At 50.1% G+C, this 9,001-nt stretch overlaps 1 long non-coding RNA gene across 2 annotated transcripts; it reads left to right on the forward strand.

Moving 5' to 3' along the window:
• Positions 1–409: 409 nt before the first annotated feature.
• On the forward strand, positions 410–4,736 carry LOC138920200 (uncharacterized). 2 transcript variants are annotated; one of them, XR_011430976.1, is made up of 3 exons: positions 410–594; positions 2,350–2,576; positions 3,846–4,736. It is a non-coding gene; the product is annotated as an uncharacterized lncRNA (long non-coding RNA). The 2 variants fall into 2 exon arrangements; XR_011430975.1 differs by lacking the exon at positions 3,846–4,736 and adding an exon at positions 2,987–3,753 and having other exon boundaries at positions 456–594.
• The last annotated feature ends 4,265 nt before the right edge of the window (positions 4,737–9,001 follow it).

Raw genomic sequence — 9,001 nt, forward strand, 5'->3', positions numbered from 1 at the left:
CTGGGTAGACACTATGCTCAGTGCTGGAGCTACGACTCTGATGAATAGGAGAGACAAGCCCTGGCTCTCATACAATTTACTGTCAGAGGCAGAGAAAGGCATAAACTTGTTAATTTCAGCACTGAGATGAGGAGTAATGGGGGAAACAGGTGCAAAAGGGACTGATAGTAGAGGTACCTAATTTGAGTCAGGTTGGAGCTGAGGAGCAAAGGAAGGCTTCCAAAAGAGGAGACATCTAACCTGAAGCCCGAAGGACAAAGGCAGGGGAGGCAAGCCAGGGCATGGCACATTTAGGGAACTGAAATGGTCGTGGCAGAGCACAGAGACGAAGTGGCTTCACTAGAGCATGAAGGTGATGCTAGACTTGGAATGAGCAGAGGTGGGAGCAGAGGGAGGGCCCTCTGAAAGTGATGATATGGGGGAAGTGGGAGACCAGGCGGTCCTTGTCTGAGTGAGGTGAGGATGCGGCAGAATGGAAAAAGACAGAAGAAAGAGAGTAACTGTCTCATGGTGCAGTCCAGTCTGAAGACCTCTTGAGGGCGTGAGATCAGTGTGGACGAGTGCCATCAGGAGGGGCTTCTGGAGATGCGGTTGGTAAGGATGGGGAGAATTTGGAAGGTAAAAGGAAGAAGAGAGAGCTTTGGGTGAAGGGGAGCCTGAAGGACAGGCCAGAGGCAGCGCTGAGCCAACAGCGTGGAGATGAGGGGGCCAGCCTGGCAGAGGCACCAAGACAGAAGTAACGCCCCTCGTCAGGGGCTTGATGTAGTTTGCACCTAAAACCCCCCTGCAAGCCTATGCACACAGCACAGACAGCCCTGGCAGGGCAGAGATCGCTCTCCCATTTTCCAGAGGAGGAAACCAGCACATGGGAATTGCAGGAGGAAGGTCACAGGGCCACAGGTTTGGCATTTGATCTGTTGGAGAGGTTGACCTTTCCCTTGCTTTAAAAGCTCTTTGCATCTCTTTTACCAGGGGTGAGCAATGCAGTCTACTGCTTGGCAGGCGTCGTGGTTTCTCTCTCACCTGAGTTTTTCCTGTTCCAGTAAGCACTTGGAAACAACACAGAAACCACTCTTGCCCTCCTTAAGCTGTTGCCTGTGGCTGTCTCCTCTTTCTGGTTTCCCCGAAACCTATTAGGCTCACCCCGTAGCCATGGGGAAAGGGAGCAGGGAGGAAGCACGGACTGAAAGATGACTGAGTGTCAGGACCATGCTTGGCGCGTTCACATCTCCCTTCGTCCATACCACCAACGGCTGGGGGTGTTCGTAGATAAAGACACTGAAGTTCGTGTGATACGAAGGTCAAGTTCAAGACGAAGCTCCGTGCCTGAGCTCACACTGTGAGGTGGTGGAGCTGAGATCTAATTTCAGGTTTATTTGAATTCAAACAAGTAGAATAAACAATACCAGCCAGCAGACAAAGCTCTGAGAGCAGAGCCTCCCCTGAGGGCGAGTGTGCAGTGGGAAAATGCTTCCGGAACATGACAGACTTTTTCACGGGTTCATACCTGTTCACATGCTGGTCTCCTTCCTGTCCTCCTCCTCCTCCTCTATCCACCAGCTCCTGTTCATACTTTAAGCATCCTGATGATGCTTTTGAGGACCGCTGCCTGCATTAGGTGCCTTTCTTCCAACCTCCCATTTCTTTGTACTTATCCTTAACGTAAGATTTAGCACAATCTATTGTAATGGATGTTTTCCTGGGCTTTTATCAATCTACTATAAACTCCCCAAAGCAGGGTTTTTGTGAATCTCTGAATCCTCGATGTATAGCACAACACTTGGCTTATAGAAGCCGTGCAGTAGATTCTCGTGGAATAAATGCACGGACACGTGGAAGAACGAATCTATCCTCAGATTCATTTCACCACAGTGGACCTGGTAGACTCTCCGTCCGTGTCAGACCTGAGGAAATGTAGAGGGATGAAGCGATGCGTTCAAAATCTCATAGGGAGCCAGATGAAAGCCAGCCCAAACCCAGTGAACAAAGCAACCCCCACCGCACCCGATGTCCCCTGTCCTCCGACACTTGGCAGTGACCCACCGCCCGGACCCTTTATCCAGAACTCGTGTTACTCTGCTGACCAGCCCTGGAGCTGTAGCCGAGATTGCTAGCTGCCTGCCCAGGATCCCTTCTCTTCATCGTGCTTATTCATTTAAATGGACTGGGAGTTGCCGTATGCCCCGTCTAAAAAGGACATCTCCCAGCCTCCTTAGCAGCAAGTTGTGGCCCTGTGACCCAGTTCTGTCCAATGAGACATAAGAAGTTTTGGGGTGGGATGTGGAGGAAAAGCAGGAGGGTATGGCAGATAAAGGTCTTTTTTCTTTCACTTTTCTCTATTCCTTGTAGAATGTGACATAATGATCGTAACAGAGTTGCAGATGCAATCTTGGACCAGGAAATAACCTTGAGGGTGCACATGTGCTGAGGGTGGAGCAGCAGAAAGACGGAAGGAGCTTGAGTTTCTGAGGACCCTGGAGCCCTAGGCTTGTTACATGAGGAAAAAATAGACTTCTGTTTCGTTCCAGTCACTCTTACCAGTTTCTGTTTATTTATCGGAAGATGCAGGAAGGAAAGTAAGTGGTCAGCGGGGCCTGCCGAACTAGCCTGTTTTTAGAAATAGAATCCAGAAAGCTGCCGGAGGTGCGGCCTGGCCGAATGGGCGTCCTCAGGCGAGAGAACCGTTCACGGCTGTGGGGTCCTGGTTCACTCGCCAGCCTCACCTCCCAGCTGGTCCTATCCAGCAGCAACGGGGCTGGCTTGGAGGCTGGGAAGGGGCTCTCAGTTCCCCCTGTGGAGGTCCGTGACCTTGGGCGGGTCTCAGCATTGGACCTTGGGGTGTGAAGGGACTTCAGAGATCCCGAGTCTGTATCAGGCCCTGAGGGGTGCCTGCTCAGTGGCCATTCCCACGTTGGTTCTTGACATCACAACGCTGATTCCGTTGCTCGTCATGGTAATTCCTTTCCCTTTCTCCCGACTTCTTTAGGTAAGGGGCACGTGACCACCCTTCTGCCCCGCCCCCGTCATGACACACCAAGGGCACATCTGGGAAAGTTCTCCTTATTCTTTTCTTAAGAAGAGAATAAACACTTCCTCTTGCCTTTGGGCGTTTTTGAGAGGGGGTAAAGTTTGCAGCTGCAGGATCCATCTTGACACCACTAAAGAAACACATAGAAACTGGCTTGTGGCCCTGATATCTTTGAGACCCCTTAGTACCCACCCTGGGACCTTGGCACCTGGACTTCTTGCTGTGTGAGAAAACAGCATTATTGATTATCACTTTTTTTTTCTTCCCTCCAAAGGCATCCTAACTTAAATAGAATCTGACCTCTTTACTTGACAAGTGAGGACAATGAGGCTCAGAGAGGGAATGTAACTTGCCCAACGTCACACAGTAGGGACAACAGTAGCAGCCTAGAATCCGATTCTCCTATTTTCCTCTCTAATAATGGAAAAAACTTTTTCTCCTGCATAACACATGGAGTTACCTCAAGAGTAAAGTGAGAAGCCAGCTCTGATGGCCTACTGGTTAAATTTTGTTGTGCTCTGCTTTGCTGGCCTGGGTTGATTTCCTGGGTGTGGAACCACACCGCTGGTCTATTAGTAGCCGTGTTGTGGTGGCAGCTCATATGGAAGAGCGGCAAGAACTTACAATTATGTACAGTTAGGTACCAGGGCTTTGTGGCAGGGGAAAAAGAAGAAAAAGGAGGAAGATTGGCAACAGATGTTACCTTAGGGCGAATCTTCCTCTGCAAAAAAATAAATAAATAAATAAATAAAGTGAGAGTTTCTGTGAGTTTGGGATACATGGAGACCATCTCAATGGTTCTTTTCTTTCTTTCTAGATGGGGAGTCACAGACGTGGGATCAAGTCCAATTCTACTCTAATGGGCATAATCCCTCATGACGCAAAGAATAACCATTCCTCAAATTTGCAGACCACTTTGTCATTTACGTAGCAGGTCAACTTTTGCTAAGATTTCCCACACCCACAATTTCATTAGATTCTCACAACACTGTGAGCTGGGCCAGGCAGGGATTACTGTTCCCATTTTACAGATGAGGACCCTGAGGGTCAGAGAGGCTAACTGATCCACCTGAGGGAAACCCAGCCCCTGAGCCTGAGATAGGGGGCTGCAGCACAGGCCCACAGCAGGGAGCTCCAGTGTCAGGGCTCCTTGCGGTTATAACACCCTGCTTCCGGCTGTGGTCTAGGGTAAGACCCACAAGGACTCTGCGAGGTAGGCCCAGTGAGTATTGATCCCCATTTTACAGACAAAGAAGTGGAGGCTTGGAGAGGTGGACGATGTGCTTAAGGTCACAGAGTCAGATCGTTTTGATGACAAGTTGTCATCTTTCCATGACTCCACGGCATTTTCCATCATTCCCAGTATGACTATCTGACTTTGTGGTGAGTAGGGCAGACACAGCCACCATGTGTAAGTACCATGTCACAGGGGCGGAGAGAAGCTGAAAGACTTGGCTGAGATGGCTGTGCCTGTAGTGAAAATACAAACGTGGGCTTCCTGACCCCCTGTCCGTTGCTCTTGCTCCTTCCCTTCCGGCTTCCACAGCCATAGGTGATGTTGGTTTGTGTCACCTCTAAGGAATCGTACGTCCTTTTGTCTCTCCTGCGAATGTGCCCATCTTATCCGCTGCTGTACCCTATGGCCTGGAACAGTGTCTGGCTCAATTAATATTTGTTGAATGAATAAATAAATCTATGAATTCCAAGCAAATGTTTATTGATGGTCAACCAGCTGGTGGGCCTTGAGAGGAGGTGAGAGGGGCGAGCTCAGCAGTGACAGAGTACGTGTTGGAGCCCACCTTTTAGTTCTCATTGTCCCCACTGCTCTGTGTCCTCATGGACCCAGTGCGATGTCATAGGCATGGTTCAGACCTGAGCCGCTCTGGGCAGATCCAACTCCAGCCCTCGTGGGGCTTAGAATAAGCGTCGTTGTCAGTGTAGCCTAAAGGTCTGTTAATGCACTTTATTTATGCATGCATTCATTCATTCCACCCATTCATTCACTCATGCAACAAACAGACCCGCTCTTGGGTCCTGGGAATATCAAGTCGGAGAGATTCTGCCATGAGTTGCTTCCCGTCTAGGAGGGCCACAAGTAATGAGCAGATACCAAAACAGTGAGATAAATGGCAACTAGTGGGATAAGCACAGGGTGCTGTAGGGTTATAGAGGAGGGGCACTAACCCAGGCTGGGGTCCACGGAATGCTTCACACACAACTCGAGCTGCCACTCACGGAGAGCTTTCCACGTGCCAAGTTTTGTGCCAAGCTCTTTACATTCATTAACCAATTTACTTCTCATAACAACTCCATGAAGAAGGTGTTATCATTCCCTTTTTACAGATGTGCAAACTGAGGCTCAGAGTTGGGAGGTGACTTCCCCAAAGTCACACAGCTCCTGTGTGCTAGTACTGAGGTTCGACTCTAATGCCCAGGGTCCCGACAACTGTTCTGCATGCCTGCTGTGCAGCCTCCCGGCTGGTGAGGCTTCTCTTGAGCTGTATTTTGAAAGATAAGTCTGAGTCAACCAGGCAAATTGGCCGTGGCAAGAGTGGTGGTTGTAGGAATTTCAGAGTGTGGGGGGGTGGTTTGGGGAATGATTAAAGGCATTTCAGGCAAAGGGGAAGAACACATGCAAAGATATAGAGGTTGAACACAGCAGGTCAGGTATAAGTGGGGGAGTGAATGAAATCTCCCATTTTATGGAGAGATTATACCAGGGATCTTCCTGCACGATGGAGCCAGGATGCGTTATCTCATGACCCTGGCAGTCCCTAGCGACTGCAGGCTTTGGGTGACTGGTTGAGTCATTAAACCTCATACAGGAGAGTCCTGCTGGAAAAAAGAGCCATAGCCGGGCTTTATGAATTTTGTAGAGTTTGCGGCCAGGAGGACTAAGAAAACGTCTGGATCTTGGTCTCAGAGGGACAATGAGAGTGTGGGTCTGCCCGGTGGTGAGAGGGAGGGAGGACTGGCTGGGGCAGCTGCTGTTGGGGAGGGCGGTTCTATTTCTTTCTCTCCCTTCCCATCTTTCTTCTTGCTTTCCACATGTGTTCTCTGAACACGCCCCGTGTGTCCTCTTGGCGCTGTGGTGAATACCCGGTCATCAGCCGTGGTCGCTGCCCTTGGAGAGTCTGCAGCCGAGAAGGAGAGGCGGGCACGCCGATGGATACACTGGTTAATGACCCCAGTGGGGCCGGTAGTCGCAGGGTCTTTTTCCTTTGGTGGTTTAGTTTTCTAGGAACCCAGGTGTGGCCGAGTGTGGGGAAGCAAGGATACACACTACACACCTTGAAGGTCAGAGTGTTAAGATCGAAGTGTGTGCAAGGCACCATTAAGCATGGAGGAGGCAGGAAGATGTGGGAAGCCACAGACAGGAGGCCACATTGGGGCCAGGACTTCATCCCAGCCAGAAGCAGTCTCACTCATGTTTCATGCACATGTTCTTTGAGGAAACGAAATTTTGATAATATCTCAGAATCCTTCAAGACTCTGTTTTTCTGTTGAGGGAACTGAAGCCTAGAGAAGTGAAGTAACCCACCCAAGGTCACACAGCTGGCAAGTGGCAGAGCTGGGGGCAAACCCGGGTCTTTTGTCTCCTGTTCTTTTCAAGACACCCTGCTGCCTCTACAAATAACCCAAGGGAGAGAGTGACAAGTGCCATGTGCCCATGTGCCATCTACTTTTAGCTCCTTCCTTGGACCAAGGCCCAGAAAGTGTCCCATCGTGTCACATCTGTTCAAGGCTGCCGTGATCTCCGGGCTCAGCCTTAAGCCAGTAGGAGGATTTAGTAAGGCAGGTTGCCTGGCCTCTCAGTGGGAGAGCTGGTTAATCCCCCAAAACCCCCTGTTCCCGCTCTGTCTTTCCGTCACGCTGCTCGGGACTTAGAGCCCCATTTTGGAGTCTTTGCAACATGAATGGCAGCAGTCACCCTGAAGCTTGAGGATCAGGGCATGAGCGGGCCATGGGGAGAGCTGCCTGGTCCCAGGCAGTGAGGCATGCAAAAGAGGGTGGGGGCTCTTTGAGGCAGGCACAAGAAAAGGGAAGGAAAAGGTCTCCGCCCTCACTGAGTTTGCACACCGGCCCGAGTTTTACATACACCTGAGAGGAAGCACTCACTACCAGAGGGAACTAGAAGTTTTGCAGCCAGCTCTGAGGGCCTGTCTCAATGATGGAGCCACCACCCTCTCAGTTCTTCCTCTAGAATAGCAATCTTCTTCAAACTGGCAGGAGGAAGCACCCGCCCAGCCCCTGGAGTCCTATTACCCCTGTTCAGCTGATGAGAGGAAAGTGGCCAGAGGTGGAGCAGGGTCACAGAGTTAGTCGCAGGTGTGGCAGAGATTTAAGTTCAGGTCTTGGGCTCCAGGACAGCATATGGGAAAGGGGGCTGCTTCGAGGGAAGTTCCCAGGCCACTGCGCCCTGAGCAGGAGGTTGGAGCACGGGTCTGCACCCATCCATGGTCATGTGTGCTGAATGCATACAAACCGGATGAAAGGGGTGGGAGGCAAATGGACTCCTCTGAAAGCAGGCTCTCACAGAGCTGCCTCCCGCTCCACTCTCCCCAGAGGAGCCAGTCCGCTCCTGGCTCTGGAGGGCAGAGGCCATTCCTTGGAGAGAATGACCTCTTTCTCTCAGGAAGCTGCTCCTTTCAGCACTGCGGCTGCCCGGGTCCCAGCCATTGAATGCGACTGCACCAAGAGATGAATGGTTCTCACGGCCAGAGAGACGCTTCCACACAGTTTAATTTGGCGTAATTATAAGTTTCTCAATACGACTTATTATGTGCATTGTTGTTTCAGCAAAAATTGTTTGGCTATAGAAAGTTTTTTGTTATTAAAAAAATTACCATTTTTTTCTCAGTTTCTTTTTCATCCCCATAAGGCTGGCTCTCCCCCACTTTCACACGCTTCCGTGATAGGCACATCCCGGGCTGCTTTTTCCTTTTCTCGTTTGTGCTCTGGAGGGAGAGGGAAGCCGCAATTACATGGGGTGATTCTGGAGGCTGCAAAGGCCATTTCCCGGGAGGGAGGAGGCCGCCTCCTTGAGAGGGAGATGGCACAGCCTCCCTGAGCCAGGCCGTCTCTGGCCAAGGGCCAGCACACACGCTGCACCCCACAGGCTGCGGGAGCGCTGGCTTGGGGGTCTGCTCAATCGGGTCTCGAATCCTGATCTGTCACTTGCTAGCTGGGTGACATCGGACAGTTACTGAGCCTTGTCCCTTCCTCAGCCCTGTTTGCACCCCAAACTGATGTACAAATATTCCTGGAAGGAGCATGTCGCTGTGCCGGGAGCTGCAGTCACCCAGACAACACACATGGGATTTCCCGATGGAGCACCAGTTTTCTCAAACGTTGGCCCCATCTTCGTGTGCGTACTCCGGCAACAAGAGTGTGATGTTTACATTAAAACAAATCCAGCGAGGTGGTCGAGGAGACAGTCACGTGCTCGTGACTTTTAAGGCTGAACAGGAGATGTGAAGATATTTCATGTGTGTCTTGGCCTGCTTTTGTCTACACATTCTCTCTTAGTTCTTCTTTTTTTTTTTTTTTGCCTGTTTAAACATACTTCAGAGAAAAGCGTGAGAAGCAGCCATTTCTCCTATAAAATGGATGTAACATCCCTTGCCTAAGAGCAGTGGGATCAGGATTACATAAGGGAACATATCTGAAATCATTTGAGGCTTGGTGATGAGTTTTTAGAGACAACACCAAAGGCCTTTGGGAGAAAATATTTGCAGAACACATCTGATAAAGGACTTACATTTGAAATATACAAGAACACTTGAAGCTCAAAAATAAGAAAATGGGCAAAATATCTAAACAGATACCTCACCAAAAAAGATAGAGAGAGGTAAATAATCGCATGAAAAGATGATTAAGGCTAAAGATATCTCACCACGTGGTCCAGCAATTGCCCGCCTAGCTATTTCTCCAACTGATTTGAAAACTAACATCCAAATAAAAATCTGCACA

This window comes from Equus caballus, chromosome 2 (assembly GCF_041296265.1).
Source record: "Equus caballus isolate H_3958 breed thoroughbred chromosome 2, TB-T2T, whole genome shotgun sequence".
NCBI lineage: Eukaryota > Metazoa > Chordata > Mammalia > Perissodactyla > Equidae > Equus > Equus caballus.